The sequence below is a fragment of the Pleurodeles waltl genome, chromosome 4_2 (assembly GCF_031143425.1).
Source record: "Pleurodeles waltl isolate 20211129_DDA chromosome 4_2, aPleWal1.hap1.20221129, whole genome shotgun sequence".
In the NCBI taxonomy this organism is placed as follows: Eukaryota; Metazoa; Chordata; class Amphibia; order Caudata; family Salamandridae; genus Pleurodeles; species Pleurodeles waltl.
In genome coordinates, this window is record NC_090443.1 from 152,582,540 (window position 1) to 152,607,006 (window position 24,467).

Genomic DNA, 24,467 nt, shown 5'->3' on the forward strand with positions numbered 1-24,467 from the left:
GTGCTGATTGCAGTCTTATTCGATGGACGGGGTGGGGGAGTTGTTGGAAAGAGGTCAAGTTTGGAAAGGAAAATCTATTTGGAAAGAGAGGGAAGGCTAGGTGTAGTGGGTATGGGAGTGGAGGAAGAGGATGTGGTTGTAGGAGTGTGAAGTCTGGTGTCTTTGGGTGCAGGTGCTTGGGCTGGAGGCTGTCGTGAGGTGGATGGCTGTTGGGTGGGTGGCTGCCTGCGTTTATGTGGTTTGGAAGAGGGGGTGACAGACACACTGGGAGAGGACACAGGGGACGTCTAAATGGTAGTGGGGGTGGTGACTGCACGTGTGCGGAGTGTTCTGGTGGGTGTGCTGGTGATGGACGTAGTGGCTGAAGATGTTGTGCATGCAAGTGTGAGTGGAGACGTCACAGGGAGGGAGGAGGGAGACGAGGAGGAGGGGGACACAGTGGAGGCAGTGGGTGTTGGTGTGTCTGCATGTGGATGTTGCTTGTGTGAATGCTTGTGTGAAGTGTGGTGCTTACGTCTGGATGAGCTTCCCTTGGGTGTTGAGGTGTGTGCAGGCTGGTCTGTAGGTGTGTGTGGGATAGGCAGAGGTACAAGGGATTGGGTCTGGGTGGAGGAAGTTGGAGGGGGGAGGCTAGAGACAGGGACAATTGCTGCAGTCAGTGCTGAGGCCAGAGCGTTGAACGATCGCTGATGGGCAGCCTGACCCGAATGAATGCCCTCCAGGTATGTATTACCCCGGTGCACCTCCCTTTCTACACCCTGGATGGCATTCAAAAGGGTAGACTGCCCAACAATGATGGTCCTCAGGAGGTCATTGACCTCCTCACTGAGGGCAGCAGGGGTGACAGTGGCAGGGCCTGAGGTGCCTGGGGCGAAGGAGATGCCCCCCTTCCTGGGTGAGCGGGCACGGGGCAAACGCTGAGGGGCTGCTGGGAGGGCGGTGCTGGTGCGCTGGGTGGCGGCTGTACCTGTTGTTGCGGGGGGCACGGATGTTGCCGCCACCACAAGGGAGCTCCCTTCAGAGGACGAGTCGCTGCCACTGACATCAGCACGACTCCCCGCTGTGGAGCTCCCTTCGCCCTCCGTCCCACTGGTGTACTCAGAGTCCGTTGCATGGCCCTCCAGGGCCATGTGGGATGCAGCTCCCTCGTGCTCCGATGCCACTTCTCCTCCGCCTGATGATGCTAATGCACACATGAACAGGAAGACCACAAAAAAGGGGGGGGAGAAAGAAAGACATGTTGAGTGCATGGATTACCGCTACCGTTGGCGGAGAGGACAGACACAGAAGCCCCCTGCACTACGCTGCGCACTTGGGGTCCACTACTCAATCAGTGGGACATGGCCTACAAGCCTATGGACGACAACTGCACACATAGATGACACAGGGCCATGAATAGCTGTACTTGGCACCCTACAGAGGTGGGGGGCGGGGGCACAGGGCCATGCCTTACGGAGGGGCCTAGCCTACAGAAATCGCCCTGGCCTAGAGATACCCACAGCCCACCTCCCCCACCCAGACACCTCCACTGCTCGCAAAGTCACCAGAATGAGAGTGTACTCACCCCCTTGTGTCTGCTATGATGTCCTCACGCGCCCATCCAAATCGGGGTAGGCCACCGCCAGGATCCGGGACATCAGGGGGGTCAATTGACGACTGGCACCCCGCCTATGTTGGGAGGCAATCCCCAGCAGAGCCTCCGCCGTCTTCCTGCTCCCGCATCGGATGTCCTCCCACCTCTTCCGGCAGTGGGTGCCCCGTCTGTTGTGGACCCCCAGGGTCCGGACGTCCTTGGCGATGGCACGCCAAATAGCGATTTTCTGGTGGGCGCTGACCTATGTGACATGTACAGGGGGAGAAAAAAAATGATCACCTTCTGCATGCTTTATGTGAGTGGCCCCCCATCCCCACCCTTGCCATGTGGCACATGCTCTCATCTATCGTCTGATGCATGCCTCAATCGCTCCCCTCTCCACCATCTTTCATCCACCCGACTCAACCCAGGCATTGCCCACAAAGCATGGTCCCACTGTACTTACCTGTTGGCCTGGAGGACCGTAGAGTAGCGCATACTGGGGGAGGACCCCATCCACGAGTTTCTCCAATTCTTCAGAAGTGAAGGCAGGGGCCCTTTCCCCAGTCGCAGCAGCCATTGTCTCTTCCAGACCGAGGTCACAGCAGCACTTGCAGTGTAGGTCCTCTCCTGTGGAAGATCAGGTATCGAGTGATTAAGTAGATAGAAAATGGCGGTCACGCCCGCGGCGGTGCGTACCGCGGCGGTGCGTACCGCGACCGCCGGCGCACATCGTCATTGGCTCGTGAAACCCATAGGATTCTATGTTAACCAATGCGGCTTTGCGCCGCGGTCTTCGACCGCCTACCGCCACGGTGTGCCACGCCAGCGCATTGACCTCACATCCCATTGTCACACTTCACAGGTCAGGCAGCCGCCATTTCAAGGGCCCACATGGCTTAATTTCTACTGCGTCACACATACCTAGGCCTTTCCTCAACACTCATACAAACCATTCAATGCATAGTGAATCGTGTTGTGTGCAAGCTGTGGGAACGTACCTGTGGGTTGATTGACTTTGTGCTCGCTGTTGTCCTTCCTAGGCACCGTCCGCTGGGCAATGCGAGGAGATGGAGGAATCTTCCCGTGTACAGACCGCTGGTGGACCTGTCGACAATGGAGGAAAGACATGTCATACTGACATACAGGCTTGACCGAGCCACTATACAGGAACTGTGTGCCCAGCTGGAGGCAGACCTGATGTCACCCATCCGCCAACCCACAGGGATCCCCCCTCTAGTGCAGGTGCTGTCAGTACTCCATTTCTTAGCAAGTGGGTCATTTCAAACAACAGTGGCCATATCATCAGGGATGTCTCAACCTATGTTTTCCAAGGTGTTGTCCATAGTGTTGTCTGCCCTGCTGAAACACATGAGGAGCTACATCATTTTCACTGAGGTGGGGGATTTGCCTACAGTGAAGGGTGATTTCTATGCCCTTGGACATATCCCCAACATCATAGGTGCCATTGATGGGACACATGTGGCTTTGGTACCCCCCAGCAGGAGTGAACAGGTGTACAGGAACAGGAAAAGTTATCATTCGATGAATGTACAGATGGTCCGTTTGGCTGACCAGTACATCTCCCATGTTAATGCCAAGTTCCCTGGGTCAGTGCATGACGCCTACATCCTGCGGAATAGCAGCATCCCGTATGTGATGGGTCAACTCCAGAGGCACCGGGTGTGGCTATTAGGGGACTCTGGTTACCCCAACCTGTCCTGGCTACTGACCCCAGTGAGGAATCCCAGGACCAAGGCAGAGGAACGCTACAATGAGGCCCATGGGCGGACTAGGAGGGTGATCGAGCGAACCTTTGGCCTCCTGAAGGCCAGGTTCAGGTGCCTCCATATGACAGGTGGATCCCTAATGTACTCACCAAAGAAGGTGTGCCAGATCATCGTGGCCTGCTGTATGCTTCACAACCTGGCTTTGCGCCGCCAGGTGCCTTTTCTGCAGGAGGATGGTCCAGATGGTGGTGTTGTAGCAGCTGTGGAGCCTGTGGAGAGTGAAGAAGAGGAAGCCGGAGAGGACGACATAGACAACAGGAACACAGTAATAGAGCAATATTTTCAGTGACACACAGGTAAGAGTACACACCGGCATATTACATTTACTTAAAAACTCCTACCTCTCTACTGTCTGACTTTTTCCCCTAGTGTATGGTAACTGTGTTGTGACTTTCCCTTCCGTTTTCAGAGCTGTAGGCCCCACTGCGTGACATCTGCTTTGTTTCCCCATGGACTACAGCTGTGTGACAGCGGTTTGTTGGCATCACAATGTGAATAACAATTTTGGCACTATCATGTCTAATACATTTGTTAAAATCACAGACAGACTCCAGATTGTTTATGTGCAATAAGTGTGTTTATTCAAGTGCTCTAATTTGGATGGGTGGTTGCAAATCGGTGAGGGGTGATGGTGGAGGATTGTCCATGGCAGAGTCCAGACTATCAGGTTCACAGGTGCATTGTCCAAATGCCTGTGGGAAGTGGAGCAGGGGCAGTTTAAGGTTGGACAGGGTGACAATGTGGGACAGTGGGATGACAATCAGGGCGGTATCCTTTGCTGGCGGGGGTCTTGACATGTTACTCTGTCTTCTTCCTGGATCTCAGGGCCCGCTTGCGGGGTGGTTCTCCTTCTGCAGGAGGTGGGGTTCTGGTGGCCTGTTGGTCTTCTGTCGGGGCCTCCTGTCCACTAGCGCCGGCGGAGGTGGTAGCCTGTTCTTGGTCCATGCTAGTGTCAGGGGCCCTTTGAGGTGCCACAGTGGTCCGCAATGTGGAGATTAACTCATTCAGGGCCACTACGATGGTACCCCTGGCGGTACTGATGTTTCTCAGTTCCTCCCTGAACCCCATATACTGTTGTTCCTGCAGAAGCTGGATTTCCTGAAACCTGGCCAGGACCGTCGCCATCGTCTCCTGGGAGCGGTGGTATGCTCCTATGATGGAGTAGAGGGCCTGGTGGAGAGTGGGTTCCCTTGGCCTGTCCCCCCCCTGTCGCACAGCTGCCCTCCCAGTTCCCCTGTTTCCGTGGGCCTCCGTCCCCTGGACCGTGTGCCCACTACCACTGCCCCCAGGTCCCTGTTGTTGTTGGGGTGGTGGGTTAGCCTGGGTTCCCTGTAGTGATGGACACACTGCTGATTGACGTGTCCTGGGGACAGAGGTATGGGCCCACTGGGTGGGTGCTGTGCTGGTGTTCCCAGAGGGGGGAAGGTCTGCTGTGGCCTGTGCCTGTCTGAGGGGAACCGACTGTCCCGAGGTCCCCGATGGACTGGGCTGGTCATCTAGATCCAGGGAGACAGAGCTGCTGTCATCACTGTGGGCCTCTTCTGGGGGTGGAGGGGACATTAGTGGACCCTCCTGCGTGGTGACCTGGCGTTCGGGTCCTGCAGGGGTATAAAAGTATGGTTATTGCTTCTGTGTGTGCCAATGGCGTGCAATGGGTGGGTGCCCGTGTACCCCAGTGCTGGCATTCCTTTGTGGGGGCTGTTGTGACGGTATTTTTGGGGGGGGTGATGGGTATGTGCATTGGGCATGCCTTGGGGATGGGTGTCCATGCTTTGGGGCCGCATGCAGGGCTAAGTTTTGGGATGGGTGGGTTGTGATGGTGAGACATTTGCAAGAGGTAGTTGTGATGGGGTAAGGGTGAGGGTGGGGGTATGAGTTGGCATGCAGGTGGGGTGGGGGGGATGAAGTAGTGAAGATGAGACTTACCAGAGTCCATTCCTCCACCGACTCCTGCGAGGCCCTCAGGATGCAGGATGTTCAAGACTTGCTCCTCCCATGTTGTAAAATCTGGGGGAGGAGGTGGGGGTCCGCCGCCAGTCCGCTGTACCGCGATGTTGTGCCTTGATACCATGGAACGCACCTTCCCCCGTAGCTCGTTCCACCGCTTCCTGATGTTGTCCCTATTTCTTGGGTGCTGTTCCACAGCGTTGACCCTGTCCACTATTCTGCTCCATAGCTCCATCTTCCTGGCAATGGTGGTGTGCTGCACCTGTGTCCCGAACAGCTGGGGCTCTACTCGTACGATTTCCTCCACCATGACCCTGAGCTCAGCATCTGAGAACCTGGGGTGTCTTTGAGGTGCCATGGGGTGGTGTGGATGATGTGTGGGGTGGAGTGTGTAGTCATAGGTGGGGTGATATTTAGTGGTGTGTTGTGTGAGGTGCGTGTAAGTTCTGTGGGTATTGGTATTGTGTGCCTGTGGATGCTTGGTAGTTGACTGTGGTGTCTCTCTCTCACTTTCTCTCAGAATTTCTGGTCGTAGGGGTTTGTGGGTGATGTGGGTGTGTGTTTTATATTGTATTGGGTGTGTGTATGTGTATCAGGTGTGTGTATTTCGAATAGTCCAATGTGGTTGTGTTTTGTACGAGTATGTGTATTTCGACCGCGGCGGTGTGTACCGCCAATAGAATACTGCGGTTGAAAGACCGCCACGTGGATTCGTCGGTCGTAATGGCATGGGCATATTTCTGTTGGCGTGACGGTGGAGGTTTGGTCATCGCCAGTTTATCGCTGACCTTTGGTGTGGCGGACTTTTGTGGATGTCGGTATTTTGGCGGTTTGCCTGTTGTGGGTCAGAATGACCGTGGCGGTTTACCGCGACCGCGGCGGTGTTATGGCGGTCTTCTGACTGGCGGTAAGTGGCTTTTACCGCCGAGGTTGGAATGACCGCCTTTGTGTTTTCTGAACTTTGATGCTGAATCCTGATGCCTTGCTGACTGAACTGATGTCCGGATTACGAAGACTATTTTAGCTTGCCGATCCAATTGAGGAGAGGTATTATTGTACCCAAGTGTTTGTTATGCCTATTTGCTTTATCTTTCTAGGTATCAACCGCACTGTTTTGATAGAGCCATAGTTAGATGTTTTCCACGTTTGTGTTTAGTAAATTGTTTGCATAAAGCCGAACATGCTGATGCTAATCTGGTACTAGTTAAGGATTCTTACTCTGCTAATAGGGACTAACGTTTGATGCTTTTGTTTGCTGAATCTAAATGTATGTGATATTGTTTGTGCAATTGTTCTTATTATTAATTTGTACTGTAACCTTAGAATGTGTAATAGTTCAAGCATTGATTAGATTGCATTTCTTTCGCAGGTTTGGACGGCCAGTGTTGTTTCTGTATGTTTATCATTTTATTTTTAGATTAATTTATGTGACATTAGCATTGTTAATATAGGGAAATAAATATTCTAACTGTTACTAAAGGTGTGGCCATTCGTGACTGAGAAGTCATGGAGTATGACAATTACTGACTCCATTGATTATTAATGCTATTACTTATCAATGATCATTGATGATATTGGTTAATTATTGATTATTGATCTGCATGTACTGGAGTTATGGTGGGAACATCTTAATTGAAGTCAAAAGGTTCATCTATGTATTCGCGTCCCTGTGTGTTTACTTATTAAGGTCTGACGCGCTAACAGTCCCTTGTGGCCAATTTAACAGTTGTTAAACTTAATAGCCATAAGCAACTAAAGGAGAATGTGATGTATGAGTCTAATGATGATAACATACTGATGAATGATACTAACAGCTCCTGGCTCCCCACATGGCTGAACAGCAATTGCTCTCCCTAGTTCTTAGGGAAATTATGCAGTTGGAATGTGGATGGGTTTCAGGCATTTTTGCTATTGTCTAATTTTGGTTCCTACTTTGATGATGTGTTAGTTATTAGTCTCCAGAAAACCTGGTTAATACATGTTTTTGAATTAGATGAGTACATTGTTTTCTTTTCCCCTGCCACTCCTTAATTAGAGGTTGTCCAATTAGTGGAATAGCTATATTATTGAGATCCTCTTTTGTTTGGAAAAATTCCCAATTGCTAGTCACTTTACTGTGCGCTATAGTTATACATTGTTCCTATATTGGATGAGATGTTTCACTGCATGAATTCCTATTTTGTAATGTCTATATTGAGCCACTATTCATTTTATTTCTTCATTATCTAATCTTCAAAGGACTATTTCAAGTCTATTGACTTTGTATCCAAAATCAATTTTAAATGTGACTGGAGATCTAATTGCAGGAAAAACGGCTTTAAGGTATAGGACAATGGAATTATCAGAATTAAATGTCCTGAAGGGGCTTTCATCTCCCTTTTTCTTTAACAAGAAGTGTTGTGTTTGCTCCTCTACTTTATTACCGTGGGCTCTGGAGTTGAATTAGGCTGTGATAAAAGGACGGTTTGATCAAATACTTATTCACAACTTTACTCGGCAGAGAGGTCTGCAGCGTTTTTTGAGTGATAATATTTTTATACAATAATGGAGCATTAATGGTATTGCCAATTGAGAAATACGTCCTTACTCACGGGGTGATCGTTCACAGCTGTATGTTACACTTGATCTTCATCCAATTAAAAGGTAGGATGCTAAGATCGCACTCAAACCATGTTTACGTTTGGAAGTACATGGTGAATGATATTCTTATGAATTGGTTGAATGTTACTATTTTTAAAGCTATTATGCACTTATTTTGGGGTACATTTGGAACAATATTAAAAGCTCCCATAGCGGTTCTGAAGCTGTTGAATAATTCCCATATATTAAGAGTTTCTAAATATTCCAAGTTAGAATAGAAAATCATTAAAGATAATTGAGAGGCAAAGCTCTGGTTTGATCTTCAGTCTGCTCTTACGTCTTGCAATATGCATACATTTTGGTTCATAATAGCAACAAGTTTAGGTGGGGATGCAAACAAAACCACAATTCCAGTAGACAAAGACACTTGGCATTTAGTATGTTGTATGTGTCAACTTCTTCTGATCTTCCTGATCAGAGACAGTTACTTTCTAATAGAGGTTCCGGCTCTCTTGAATTTTCTGTGGGATGAAATTGTTCATGTTATTTTAGAATACATTATAGTTGTGCACAGGGGCAGGGTGGTATACCAGCATGACTGATTAAAGCTGATCCTCATTTATGGGCCGGTATGTTGAAGCCGCTGTTTGAAGGCCGGTATAAACCCCAAGTCTTGGCAAGGTAGTAGTATCATCCTCTATTATACAAAAGGGATTGTACTCTTCAAAAAATGATCGTCCAATTGCACCATTAGATTTTATTGGAAAGATCTTTTCCAAATGCTTATTAAATCATTTAGTTTCTGGGTTGGAGGGTGCTCAGTTACTGCCTATCGAACGATAAGGCTTTTGGAAAGCTTGTTCCACAATAGACAACATCGTGTGCCTATACATGCTTAGTGAAAAGTGTGTTAAGTAGTGAAAAATGAAGATATATGTGGCTTTTGTTGATTTTAGTAGTGCTTTCGACTCTGTAGATCGAATAACACTTTGGCTTAAACTTGTGAAACTGGGTATTTCGTATGAGCAGTTACTTTCACTGATATCCCTTCATGCTGACAATTGGTTAAAAGTACTCTTAGGCCCTGGTAACAAATATTCTGATAAAATTCCATTAAGCTATGGCGCCAAGCAGGTTTTATATTCGTCCCTCTGCTGTTTTGTCTTTATTTGTCTGTTGTATGTGGATGATTTGGTATCAATGCCACTCACTCCTATTGGTTTACAGAAGCAACTCATTTTTTACCCTCGTTTGCACTTACAGATAATCATCTTTCTGTCAATGGAAGACACCCTGGGGTTCTAAGTCTCTCATGTCTTTTTTTGTTAATAGGAGAAACCTAGAGATAGTAAAAGAAATACATACTTAAGAGTCACCATCTCCAACAACTTGTCATGGGTACCTCAAGATACATCACAATTTTCTAAATTGAAGACTACAGGAATTGGCCTCAGGGCGGGAGAGATGCCCAATCACTTTTAAGGTGTATATAGCTAATGTTACCCCTGTAGATTTGTATGGTAGAGAGGCAAGGACAATTTCCTCGTTTAAAATTTTGGTCAACACTGAATCCATCCTTTGTGTTAGTTCTTCCAGCTCGACTGAAATGATTTGTCTCGAGGTGGGTTTTACTGGAATACATTTCTGAGCTTACTGCCTGGTCATTTATTACTTTTTTAAAATGTTTAGCAGGCCAGAAATTACAATAAAGAAAGTTATTTTATAGGAACTTTCAAAGGATAGTAAAGGGATCGATACACCTGGGATCATTTACAATCATACCTCAAATCAGATGTCTTTGAATGGTGAGGAGATGCTTTCTCACCTGACCTGTACATTAAAGTTTTGCTTGAAATGATTGCTAAAACTAGAAGCTTTAAAATGGTTTACAGATAAAAAGACTCCATTTGAGCTGTATGTTCGTATGATACGATGAGATGCCTTTTATGTGTTCTTATGCAAAGACTTTTTAATAAATTTAGGTTTAACCAAACACGGTTGGTGAAAATGTGTAGATTAAAAAGGAAGGTTTATCCCATCATCCAGGTTGTTAATACTGTGGAGATGCAAAACAGGATTTGAATCATGTTTTATTTTCTTCACTAGGACTTTTAAATCTCCTGCGGAAATGTAACAATCCTGTCATTTCAAAGCACTTTATTGTAACACATGAAGAAATTTTACTTATTGTCAAATTAATCTACAGTGAATGTCTGCTATCGTCTGATGAGGTTTTTTGGATCGTTTCTTGCAGTAAATTGGTTTATTCTTTTATATTTTTGTATTATAATGAATATTTATTGTTTTAATTATAAACGTATTGCCTTATTTCTGTAATTCTTAAGAAAAAAGTTGTATTGTATTTAAGTCTTTTTGCCTTTTGTGATTTTTAAGTGTATTCTATGAATGGATTAAAGATTATATAAATATGATACGATTGGTTGCATTAGCAGTTGCCAGGGTACAATCATAGGGTTCACTTTTACAGAAACTGTTAAAGGAGAACTCAACACAATGGTTTCAGATGCTACAACAAGATTTTTAGCAGCCCTCACAGACTGTAAATATGGTGAGAGCTCAGCCGCGACCGGTTTCAGGATTGAAGAACAATAAACTGTGGGGTTGTTCTGTTTCCCATTGCTTTGTACCAACCCTCCAAGTGCAAATTCATTATATTCATGATGATACAAAGTAAAAGGTTTGGCATAATCATGGCATCCTAAAGAAGGTTTATAAGCCAGCACCTGCTTAATTTTCCCAAATGCATGAAAATGCAGCACAAGTGATCAGGGGTATGTTTTCTGAAAGATGGCAAAAGCAAATTGTCAACATGTTGAAAATACAATTGTGGGAGGGGGCAACATGTCTAGATCCATCCTCAGGGCTTAGGTAAAGATTGGGGGATTCTGAAAATCCTTGAGGAAGTCAGGTCCTTGAAAGTTGGAATCCTAGGAACGTGAACAGAAAGCAATAGTGACTCTCCGTGTGCATGTGAATAGAGAAGAATTTGGAACAGGTATCAACAACCATAAACAACTGAGCATTTGCAGGGATGCAAGAAAATATGGTGGTAGGGTTAGAGACCACAGAAAAACTTGGGATAAGTGCACTGTTAATGGCTAGAAGGTTATGGATGACTCTGTAGATGTTGGCTTTCCCTGCCGTGTGTCTTTGAAGAGCCAGGGTACCACAGCTACTGACAATATACACCAAAACCCCTTTACTAATCAAGTCTGCTATTACAGAGCAAATCTCTTCCTTCGTCTGTGGTTGTAAGAGCTATTGAGGTATTTTCGGTAGCTCTTCTGAGGATTGACTTTCAGCTTCACTGGTTCCATTGATTATATGAACACCACATTGCTGGCCCCTGAGGACCACAAAGTGGATGGAATCTGGAAAAGTAATTCACTTAAAATCTTGTTGTCCTTTGCAGGAAACGTCTCTATGCGTGCCATATTGACTTCTCGAAAGCCTTTGACCATGTTGACATTAATTTGCTGTGGCAAACATTGGAATATCCCAGCTAATCTCCTGTGAGCATTACAGTTCTTGTACTGTGAAACCTGGTAATGGTGAGCCTGGGCATGAATAAGGGCCTAACACCTCCAGTTTTAACAGGACGTGGCCTAAAACAAAGTTGTGTACATGCCCGAGCATTGTTCAACCTCTCCATTTCAGATCTGAATAAAGCACTGGATGAGGCGCATTCACATTCCTCAACTTTGGGACAACAACCGCTGATATCACTCCCGTATGCAGACGATATAGTCCTCATGAATCTAATCCCTATTCACCTGCAAAACTTGTTGACCACACTGGTCGTCTATTGTGCAACTAACCAGGTGACAGTTAATTTAGACAAACCCAAAATAATCATCTTCAGAAACGGCCATGAAAAAAGGGTAAATGACACCGGCGAAGGCAATCGAGTAGAAAAGAGTTCTAGCTGTAAATACCTTGGGGTCTGGCTCCATGAGCGCTACTCTCCCAGGCTCCATCTAAATACACTAAAGCCTCGCCTTCCTTCACTCATCACCACCTTTCAAAAACTGCGTAGCAAATTCCCCACGCCAACTTGAAAACTAATTCTGGCAGCAATTAAAGCAAAATAGATCCCAATGCTATCCTACAGATCAGTAGCCTTTCTGGGAAAGCTAAGCCTAATTTTGAGCAACGCTCAGAGCAAAGCCTTCTACCTCATATTCCACCTCTCACAGAATACCTACCTGCACAAATGTGCTCAGAACTCAGGCTACAAGAGCAAGGGCTAGTACAGCAAAGTGACCTTCATCTATAAGAATGGGCCTTCTGAATACACTAAAAGCACTAACTTGGAAAGAAATTCAGGACAACAGTCAAGCAAACTGCTGAGTGCATGCGAGAAGTGAGGCCTTAATAGGGCCAGATGTGCAACATCTTTGGAAAGCACACCTACATCATAATAAAGTTTTAAACTCGCAATGAACAAACAGACAAAGTTATTATTGTGGGTGCAAGACAAAGAACACTTTCAAAAGCGTAAACATGATTGGCTATGAATCAACACTTATAAATCGCCAACTCCACAGAGCTATCTTTTTGGAACTATTAAAGGTTTTTATAAATCTAGATTCTTAGTGCTAAGATTCGGCCTGCCATTAACAAAGGATGCTCTTCTGCAATGGCCCCCAGAAACGAGTGTGCTGTCATGCAGACTGTGTCAGAGGACGGAAGAATGTTTTTTGCACATAGTGTGCATATGACCCTTTTTGCACATTGCATGTAGAAAGGTTCTACGCAATGCTAACAGAGTAAGAACATGCTGTCAAGACCTACCTTTTTGCTTGCAAGGTCCGAGTGTCCAAGTAATAGCTTGCCTGGTAAACTGTTTCATCATTGTGGAGAAGCTACTTAAAGTTGGTGTACATCCAACCTGTGGAACCTTCTCCTAAATGCTTCCCCTCCTCCACTGGCACTTTCCACATTCTGGTACTTTTAGTTTGGCATGATTGGCCCCATGAAAGACAATTACAGAAGAGATCTGATGACTCTCGTATGCTGTTGTACCTTTAAATTGTTTTTACACTTGTAACTAGATCTTTTTATTATTCCTAAATGCTTCCCCTCCTTCTCTTGCACTTTCCAAGCACTGGCCCTTTTCATTCTTGTATGTTTGGCACCAATAAGGACAACATCTGTAGAGAGCGCCTTATTCTCGTGTGTTTTGGTATCTTTTACTTGTTTATTTTTATATCTGTAATGTGTTTGTATTATCATGTAAAGGTTTTAATTAACTGCATCATGATTAGTTGATCAAATCAAAATCATAATTCACTTAAATTGGGAGATATGAATATTTGAATATTATACTCACATTACTTTACAATTTCTGCTTTCAAATAATAGCCCAAGCACTTTGTTTTCTTGTTTATGGGGTATATATCTCTCTCTTTCTATATATATATATATATAAATATATATAGTCGCTTGGCACGGCGTAACTCTTCTGCTCCTGATCGCCGGTGGTGCCGGTATCGGACGTGCACCACTGCGTCAAATAATCACACTCACTTTCAATTCGTATAGCTACCCAATACATTTTCTTTTCTTAATCTTAGGCCTTACGTCCTGAATATGAATGTTCAATTTTAGAGACATAAATGACATAATATCCAGTATCAGAAAACCAACATCTATCATCTTCACTCTCTAACTGAATTTGCTTGCCTCCTTCTCAGTGCTTGTAATCATCTAAATATCATTGCAAATGTATATACATTTCCTCACTACTATTTAATCTATTAGGCCCTTTGGTATCCAACATAATTATGTACCTCACTTCCAAAGTTCTCAGTTTCATCTCTCTATTTCCACCTCTGATATCTTTAGCTATTCCATCAATCACACTATATTTTATTTCATCTAGCTTTCCATCATGTCTTTCATGAATATGGCGAGCAACAGGATACATTTCATCCCTGTTTTGAATAGCTCTCAAATGCTGTAAAATCCATTTATATACCTGTAATTTGGTACTCCCTACATACATTTTGGGACAGCTACATGATGTGAACAGAAGCTGTATGGTTCACAGCAAAGGTAAGTTAAAAAACACAACTTTATTTGTTAGCGCGACCTAGCGTCCAGCCACTCCGGAGAAACAAGATTCAACTGTCGTCTACAGAATGCTTAGACGCTTGCGTTCTGAAGAACGCACCAAGAACCCACACATTACATATCCTTTTGCCTTCACATTAAGCAACTAATAGAAAATGCTAAAATAACAATATTGTAATAAAGAAAATAAATAACTTAAAACAGAGAACAACTATAGCAAACAAGTTGTTACTTCATAATATAGTCCTTCAAATAATTAGAACACTTGCGAGTCGTTGTTATTTCATAATATAGTCCTTCAAATAACTAGGACACTTGCGAGTCCTCATCGATTGTTCACGAATAACTACCTTTGTTTGAGAATTCCCTCTCTCTTGAGTTGCTCTAGTACCTTGTGACTCACACTCTCCAGCTTCAGGACCGGTACCATGACTTACACCAAAAGTAGATGCTCCTTCATCACCCCAGAAGACGGAGCTAGAACATTCATCCTCCACCTGACTTGAAGCACACTCTCCACCCCTCTGATACAAGGGCACATTCCTCACATTCCACTTCTCTCCTCCTTCAATCTCAACTTGAAATTTTCCCACCTTCTTCACACGAAAAGGGCCTCTAAATTTTGAAACACCCCCCCTTACTCTACCTGACTTGACCTTGACCCAGTCTCCCACCACCAATCCATGCTTGTGCTGAGAGAGCACACCCGTCTTGTCTCCACCAGATGCAACCCACTCTTGAAGCCAAGAGGGAATCAATTTCGACCCCATTGATCGCCCTCTCATCACTCGGAAAGGAGACCTACCAGTAGCACTATGAATCGTGGAACGATAGGCTCGTACTACATCAATTATCATTTTCTGCACACAACAATGATTAGCCAAAGCTAGTTGTACTGTTCCCTTGATTAATCTGTTGATTCTGTCAACAATTCCATTACCCTGTGGATAATATAGGGACGTCCTGGTGTGTCGCACTCCACAATTCTTCAAAAATAAACACATCTCATTCGAAGTTAATTGAGTGCCATTGTCTGTGATAAGAAACATGGGGATACCTTCCTCCATGAAAATATCCTCTAAAACTTTTATATTTGAGGTCGTGGTGACATACGTACAAACCTAACCACTAACCATCTTGAGTGTACAATTACTACCACTACTGCGAAACGCATTTGAACCGGAAGCTCCAATAGTGGACCAATGAAATCTAAACAAAATGTGTGCCAAGGTTTTCCAGGATCTTCAATATGTCCTTCCACCCTGCCCACTCCTACTTTCAACCTCTTCTCACCCTCTTTGCATTGTCTACACTGTTTCACCCAACACTTAACCTGTCCATCTAACCCTGGCCATCAAAAATATTCTTTCAGTCTCCTACTCGTCATTCCTTGACCCAAATGACCCTCATGAGCTAAGGAAAATAATTTAAACCTCAACCCAACCGGTGGAACAAAACATTCCCCCTGCATCAATACGCTGTCCCCACAACATGACAGTTCATCCAACATGTCCAAAAAAGGTCTAACAGACAACGGAAGAATACTCTCTCTTCGAGTCCCTAAAGAGACTAGTTTAAAAACGCATCTAAGACAATCATCGGCTGCCATCTCATTCTTCCATTCCTCCAGTGTAAATGTACTTAAACCCCATTCAACAACATCACAGATAGAAGCCACAGCATCATCCGTATCACAGGACTTTACCGACTTAGAGTCTACCTTTTCCCAGTCAAGGGACAACTTGGACAGACAATCAGCCTGAACATTTTTCCAACCCTGAACATACTCAACGCGATACGTCTGTGTCAACGTACGATAAGCAAACGCAACTGTCTTCTCTTGATTTCCATGTACTTGTGATAATACTGCTCCTAAACCAGTACCACTGGTATCTACAGTCAAGATAGAGCGTAACTTAATGTCAAAAGCTGTCAAAATACCTGCATCACAAATCTCATCCTTAATTCGGTCAAAGCAACTCACCTGCTCATCAGACCAACAAAACTTACTCCCCTTCCTCAACAATTTCCTTAAATCCTCAGTCTTGCTTGCAAATTTATCCACGAACTTGGAGTAGTACTCCACCAGTCCTAAAAAGGACCTCAATTGATCTTTGTCAGCTGGTGCAGGTGCAAATTTGATGGCCTCTAAAAGACTTTTCTTTGGTTTAATGCTCCCTTTAGTAATAGAATACCCTAGGTCAGTGGTTCCCAATCTGTGCGCCGCGGCTCGCTGGTGCGCCATCAAAACTAGCCAGGGGCGCCGCACACAGTTTGGGAACCACTGAGCTATTTATAGCCCTTGGGCCAGTTCGTACAAAATAAAACTACTCAGTTGTAGCAGCTCTTTTTTAATTTTGTCCTTGAGCGCCCTCTGGTGGTTAAACACAACTAAAGGGATTCTACATTTCACAATATTTAAACAGTTATGTTATAACTACATAAAAATGAGACCTGCCCATTTTACTAGGGTTACGTCAACCAATATTTTCCCCTTACTAAAAAACCCTATGCATGCTGTAATTAAACAACTGTTAAATTTTTATTTTTTACAGTTATATATAGAATTACAATACCTTCACTGGCGTCATCCCAATTCTTTTCAGGGAGAAAAATGGATGTACTCCCTAGGCCAGGCTTACATCCCCCACCCGCCAACAAAAAGTAACATAATGGGGAGCCGCAGCCAGTGGCCAATAGATCAAGGGAGCCGTGGGTCGAAAATGTTTGGGAACCACTGCCCTAGGTAGTCAATTTCCTCAACCAAGAAAATACATTTCTCCTTATTCAAACTTAGACCAGATTCTCCAATGATCTTGAGTACTTTCCTGAGCGTGACATTATGTTCATCAACTGTTTCACCCATCACAAGTATACCATCTTGAAAAAATAATACATCCTTCACACCACCAAACATCTAGCCCATCAATCGCTGATACACACTCGCTGCGGATGCCAGACCAAAAGGCATACAAGTAAATTGGAAACTACCTTCCGGAGTGACAAATGCTGTGATATGCTTGGGCTCTGGATTAAGTCTAATCTAATGATAAGCACTCCTCAAATCTAATTTCGAGAAAAACCTACCATTTTTGACCGCAGATAACAACTGATTTATATTTGGCAAAGGGTAGGTACCAACCACAATGTTCTGATTTACAGACCTCAAGTCTACACACAACCTCACCTTCCCATCAGATTTCTGCATAATAACAACCGGAGAAATCCATGGAGAAACTTCAATGGGTTCAATGGTACCCTCCACCAACATGTTGTTAATCACTTTCTTGACTTCCTCCCTTACCACAAATGGTATCTTGCGAACTTTATGCTGGATAGGGTGGGCATTCTCTCTCAACACTATCTTATGCACATAACCTTTCAAACATCCTAATTCTTTCTTAAATACGTCCCCAGCTCCCTCCAAGATGTCTTCCAAATGTATGTTATCCACCAACAAAACTTGATTGGGCGCTCTGGGACTAATGACGATGTTGAGATCATATTGATGCATCCAAACCAGTGTACGTGGGCCCTCAACAGACACATAGATTTTTCCAATAACTTTCCTTTCTCCAAACTGAATTTCCTTCAACATATAACCCAACAAATGAATTTCAACCCCTTGGTACCCACCCGGGGATATTTCTTTTGGTAACAACTCTCCCTTCCCCAATGACATTTAAAAAGGCTCGCAGGGATCATGGTGTACAATGAACCAGAGTCCACCATGAGGTTCCCCAATAAAGAAAGGAGCTGAAGGCCTAGAGCATCGACGATCACTCCCCCTCACTCTCATGGTTGCATCATTTTCAACTACAAGTACCCTGTCCTCACAAGGAGATTCACAGCATTCCTCAACTAAATTTATGCTTGATCTAGATTCTTTAGTACAACGGTTATTTTCTCTGCACACACGGGCATAATGCCCTCTGCGACCACACTTAAGACACTCCTTATTGACAGCAAAACATTTCTTGGAGTCCCCTAAGTGCGAAGTACTACCACACCTAAAGCACTCTCTCCCCTTACTACTGACAAACCCGCCTTTCTTTGGTGCAGTTCCAGTTTCTGGCTGTAATATTGTAGAATCATTTGATAAAGCCATAACTTCCACAGTTTTCTCTTTCCTTTCCAATTCCTTAATACAGCGTCTCGATTCCTTCATCACTTTTGCCAAGTCAATTGCTTCTTGGAGAGTGGGATTCTTCGCCGCCCATAACCTCTCCTGAATCTTTTTATCACGGCACTGCACAATGAGTTGATCCCATATCAGTTCATCCGTCATGGTCCCGAACCTGCACTTAACAGACAATTTCCTCAACTGCGACACAAAATCATAAATAGACTCATGATGATCTTGGGGTTGAGTATAAAATGTATACCTAGCTTATACTAAATTAGTCTCTTTGGCGAACCTATTCTCCAACATTTTAATCGCTTCTTTATAAACATCATACATAGGTTGACCATTGGGCCCCATATAAGGGGGAAGATATTTAAAAATTCTCTGGCCCTCACACCCCAAAGTACTTAAAAGGATAGCTTTTTTTCCTTTGAGGTGAATAACCCTGACCATCCAAGGCAACAATATAATTCTCAAGCATTTCCATCCAATCCTCCCAAGGAAGAATTGGCATGCCTGGAATTGGTAGAAATAAAGGGGGTGGAGAGATATTGGAGTGATTAGCCATCACAACAATACTCCAACTAGTACTAAAAAAAAAACAAAATGAACAATGCAATACGGTGAACAGTGAAACTGTAGTACAATACAAAACTCTCACAGTGTCTATTTGCTCTTAAATGTTGATGCACAACATTTCTTCGTCAGCACCTTCAAACTGCCAGTATGCCTCTTTAAACCAATACACTTCTCACAATACGGCAATTACATGCACATTGTCTGAGTACAGTACAAAACTCTCACAGTATCTGTCTTTTTTTTTTCCTTTTTAGAGTTGAGGCACACCACTTCTTTACCAGCACGCTCAAAGTGCGAGCTTGTCTCTAAAAACCGATACACTCTCAGCAGCAAAATAAGCTCCACTTCACTGCTCCTATGACCGCCTCCAAAATCCACCTCCTCCAATGAAACACGTTGTTGTGGTCAACCACCTCCTCCAATGAAACCGTTGTTGTGGTCGACCTGGAGGTGTGGTCAGCCAAAGGCAGTAATACTTCCGGGGTGCCATCCCCAAAATCCACTTCCCACACTAGAAGTGCCGGTGTCACCAGGTTGCTCCGCCGGCTCCCAAGGCGCCCGTTACTGCCAGAGGTAAGCACATGCTGCGGGGGCAACCAGGAAATGAAGCGTCGGTGTCACCAGGTTGCTCCGCCGGCTCTCAAAGCGTCCATTACTGCCGGAGAGAAGCACACGCTGCAGGGTCAACCAGGAAATAAACGCTTTGCTGGCCTGAGCGACCGGCTGTAAACCAGTGTAGATCACCGCCACTGGCAGCAGGAACCGTAACAGGTGGCAAAAACAGGATCCACGACGACAAGCGGCAGGAACTGGATCTAGGGCTGACCTAGGTTGTGCCAAACCCTCGTCGCCAAACTGATGTGAACAGAAGCTGTATGGTCCATAGCAAACGTAAGTTAAAAAACACAACTTTATTTGTTAGCGCGACCTAGCGTCCAGCCACTCTGGAGAAACAAGATTCAACTTTCATCTCCAGAATGCTTAGACGCTTGCGTTCTGAAGAACGCACCAAGAACCCACACATAACACTACACTTTAAAGTACATATTACAAAATCACTTTTCCATGTGTAACGTCCCCTAATCTTATGTACTTTTTTGTGTCCTACCATCAACAATTTAATACTCTCACCATTTTTACATGCTTTACATTTAAAACATTTGTAAACCCATCCTGTTGTTTCAACCACGTATTATCACTTCCTTATTTTCTGATGTCACTCTTTACCAATACTTCTCTCATAGATTTACTCCTCCTATATGTCACCTGAGGCTTATTAGATATTTGTGCACCTATGATAGGATCACTTTTCAATGCATGACAGTGCTTTTGCAATATCCTCCTAATTTGCATATGTGCAGTGTTATATGCCATTATAAATCTATGAGTACCTACTCCTATCTTACCCTATTTCCTTTTCTTAGCTTGTACAATCAAAGGGAATCTCTAGAACATGACTTCACTTTTCTTTTAGCTACTTCCAATGTTGTATCAGAATAACCTCTCAATTTCAATCTCTTTAATATATCTTGTTGTACTGACTTTCCTACATCTGTCCCTTACAGCCATAAAACAATACAGTCTATGCAAAGGAAGCAAGTGTACAAATAAATTTTAGGTGCAGTTAGACCTAAATTGTGGTTCAGTCATGCTCACACTTTTAGCCAGTTCACCAGGTCCAGTGATGGGCCATTCTCTACCCCAGCTCCTCCTGAAAACTTTCTCCATTACCTTTGACACCACGTGTCATCGTGTGGAGTTTGGTCCCACACTCTCCATTCTACTATCTACTGAGTAAATTTCAGGGCCAATGTACCATCTGGTAAAATAAAACATAACATGTCTGAAAGCCCAAAGCCTAAAATGTGTTTTATGCAAAAATAGCAGGAGTACAGCAAATAATCAAGTGATATTTGTCAGTTCAACCGATCAGAGCTCATGCCAAAAATGACCAGCTGGAGCATGAAATGCTAAAATGCATGCAAGGTTGAATGGTTTTCACACAGTTTTCCTTAGTAAGGGCTTATGGGGTGTAAACATGTGATAGAAACGTGTGACTTTCAGTGAAACCTATCTAATGAGCAGGGGGCAAAATGTTCTCACAGAGAAAATACAACACATCCTTGAAATGAAGATATAATACATGAACACACAGCTAACTTCATACATTTCCTAGAATCATGCTTCTGGTTGCCAATACTGAAAGCAAGGCTACTCTTTATTATGAGATACAGGAAAGTTGCAAATGTATAACCTCAAATAAAACGGTTTCTAGGTCTATTAGAGGCATGCAGATTAGCAAGGATATGGAGGATAAAGGACACTTCAAATTAAGATGAGAACTAAATCCATACTTGATGATGCAATGTCTCAGCACATGTTGAAATATACAGATGCAATTGAATAATAACTTTAAAGCAACAGGAAATAAGATTATATTTTCATAATGCACACACAGCTAAATACTACAAATAAACTTAGTAGTATATATATCCAATAATCGGTTGGCAAGACTGTTTACCATTCAGAACACAATAGAAAATACTATCCCTACTAAATGGGGGAGGGTGGACAACTAAATAACCTACCTTAAAAATGTATCACAGTGCAGAACTAACCCCATAAATCTAATCTACTTACATTGCGTGTTAGGCACCTAGTGACAAATTGCATGACCGTGAGTCCCGACATGGAAAACCACAGTAGCTCTAACATGGCCTTTTGCATTGACAAGAACTATTTTATGATCAACATAATAAGGCTTAAATACTTGATACACAGAATCACAATCAATATGAAAGGACTACTGCGTTTGACAATGCATTCATCTTTCTCACAAAAAAAAATTGGAAACCTAGGAAAATACAATGCACACACCAGTTATTTGTAACTCAGTTCACTTGTTAATATTTGGCTACCTAAACTATCCAATCACTGGAATGAAATTATTCAAACTTGTTACAGCTATAAAGCAGCACACCAAAGCAGTACAATTGATAAGACCATTTTATTTCCCGCCAATTGTAGTGTTCAAATGCATGAGAACCCTTCCTTTGTAACAAATTTCAGAATCTTTCCAAATAATAGTTTAATGCTCATAATCTCCAGTTTACTCCTTTATAAAGGCCAAACTGCATTAAAAGTGTGTTCCTTCTTGTCAACTGGTGTTTTATTCTACAACATTTAGGGGCAGATTTAAGAGCCCGTTGCGCCATCTAATGACAGATTAGCATCATTTTTTTAAGCTAATATGGCGTTAGATGGCCAAAAACGCTGCACCAGATTTACAAAGTGGCGCAATGCAGGATTTGTGCCACTTTGTAACCCTTTGAGCTACTTCCTGCATGCGCCATTCATAATGTATGGAAACGGGTCATTCCCCCGTTAGGAGGGCTGAAAAAATGACGAAAAGAAATCTATGAGATTTCTTTGCATCATTTGTTTCAGCACGTTTAACGCCTGCTCAGAGCAGGCGTTAAAAGGAGACAGACCATTATTCATATTGGGCCTCAATGAACTTTACAGGATTAGCGTCAAAATGTTTGACTCTAATCCTGCAAAGCTCTGAACCAGCGTCAAAAACTTTGACGTTAGTTCCCTAACTACCCCCATGGTGCACCATATCTTAGATACGGCGCACACATGGTGACATTAGGGGGTGCTAAGGGGAGCAAGAAAAGTGGTGCTGCACTGGGTACAGCGCCACCTTTCTTATATCTGGCCCTTGGTTTCTAAGAACTTTATCAGAGCTTACATATCATATTGAGAGGTATCTGTCAACATGCAGAATTTGATAATAACCCTTGGACATATCTGCTAAATATGTGCAGAAAAGGTCCTTCAATCCAGAAACTTGATTAGTGGCCCCCAAAGGAACGCATTGTCTCTCAAAAGTCACTGGTGATTGCAGCATTCTTAGCAGATACATTCTAGGTTTACTTATCGTATTCTGCATTTTGACTAATACATGACAGAAGGTGTGTCTTGTGTCCAGCTATTGTAACATGCAATCTGTGAGAGAACAAGCAATGTTTCCTCATGTCATTTACGTAGCACCTTGGCAATAACTTGAAATCTGACCTTTGCCCTTAAGTGCTAAATGTGTAAATGTATGCCTACTAGTACAGTTCCTCTGAATAATAGGAGAGGATATACACTGCACAGCTAGATATTGTCTAGTTCACGGCATGGGTATTATTTAATACAGTTCAACATAGTGTGCATGCAAAAATGAGTACCGTTAAGTTGAGTGACAAAATTGAGTGCACCCAAAGACTAAGGATGAATGTGTGCTTTACAAATAGTTATGTTAAATTTTAGGATACATTCTGGGCTGAAATTTCAAACTTCTACGAGGCAAGTGTTAGAGTGAGATCATGAGAAGCAGTCCAACTCAGAGCAAATATCCTTCAGTTGTGAGGAGTGGCGGGCCTTGAACGGGGCAGGGCCTAGTGTGGAGAAGTACCAAAGAGGGACTTTTGCCCCCAATTCGGCCCCAAGCCCCCTCCTCTAAAAAAAGAAATAAAAGCTTGGTAAGGCTTTTGCCGATGTCCTCTGGTGTTTTCACACCCATTGATGAATGTCGGAGGTTGTAAGCCTCTGACAACGAGCTGAAAACCATGGTTTGCAGTGGTTTTCAGCTTGTTTTCCCTGCGACCATGTGATGTTGGCTCCTAACCAGGTGACAGCATGACGGGAGTAGATATTGTGTGTCACACAGTAGCACCATGTGAGTTGGCAAGTCTGGATCAACTTCAGTGTATTTTCTTGATAGTTTTCAGTATATGGTGTTACAGTTGACCAGATGTTTTCATGTACGACTATGGTGATATCACCGATCTTTGAGATGCCATTTATTTGGAAGGTGGTGTTGTGTGTTGGAGACTTTGGGTTAGGAGTAATTGAAAGTTGGATTGTTAGAAAAGTCATTTCTGCTTGTTCTTCTGTTTCTTTAGGCTTCATGGGAAGCATGCAGGGACATTCATAATTGTCAGTTGGCCTCACTATATACCTAAAGACCAATCTGTTTTCTTTCTGTATTTTATTAGGAGGTTTCATTCCACAAATATACAGTCTGAGGGGGTCATTAGGAACATGGCAGTCTGGACCCCAATGCCAGCCGTGGCGGTAATTGCCGCCAACGGCATGGCGGTCCAGACCACCATATAACAAACGTGGCAAATCCGCCACAGATGAAACGCTGCCACCGCCAGGCTCCCGCCACCAGGCAGCCTGGCGATGGCGGCGTTTCATATCCAATAGGGATAACGAGCCTTATTCCACCAGCCTATCCCTGGCGGTTTACACCGCCAGGGAAAGGCTGGCGGAATGAGTGACTCGGGCCCCCATGCACAACCCTGTCACGCATTTCACTGCCTGAATTACGGGTAGTTAAATGGGCGACGGGTCCTGCTGCACCCGCCGCACTGCCACAATGGAGCCGGCGTCAATGTTCTGGCCCTGTCTCTCTTTATGTGGACAGCGGGGGGTTCTGCGCGCTGGCGGTCTTCTGTCGACCATCAGCAGCGATCCCGCCGAGATCGTAATGAGGGCCTGAGTGTATTTATACTTCATTTAAGGTTGATAGGGCAATTTAAGATATTTGGAGGGACTCTAGACTTAGACATATTCTCCAGATGAAGCCTCCAAATGGACAAAGCATTTCAATTAGAAGCTGCAGAACTGGACACAGTGATCGATAAGTGCCTTCAGACTGGAACATAGGTTCAGGCCGTACCGGTGATGTGCGCACTGTATTGCTCCACCACAACCTCCT

At 44.1% G+C, this 24,467-nt stretch overlaps 1 long non-coding RNA gene across 1 annotated transcript in view; it reads left to right on the forward strand.

Annotated features, from left to right (window-relative positions):
• Positions 1-24,467, forward strand: part of LOC138294104 (uncharacterized) — a 132,808-nt gene that overhangs the window by 107,728 nt on the left and 613 nt on the right. The gene's annotated exons all lie outside the window — the stretch shown is intronic.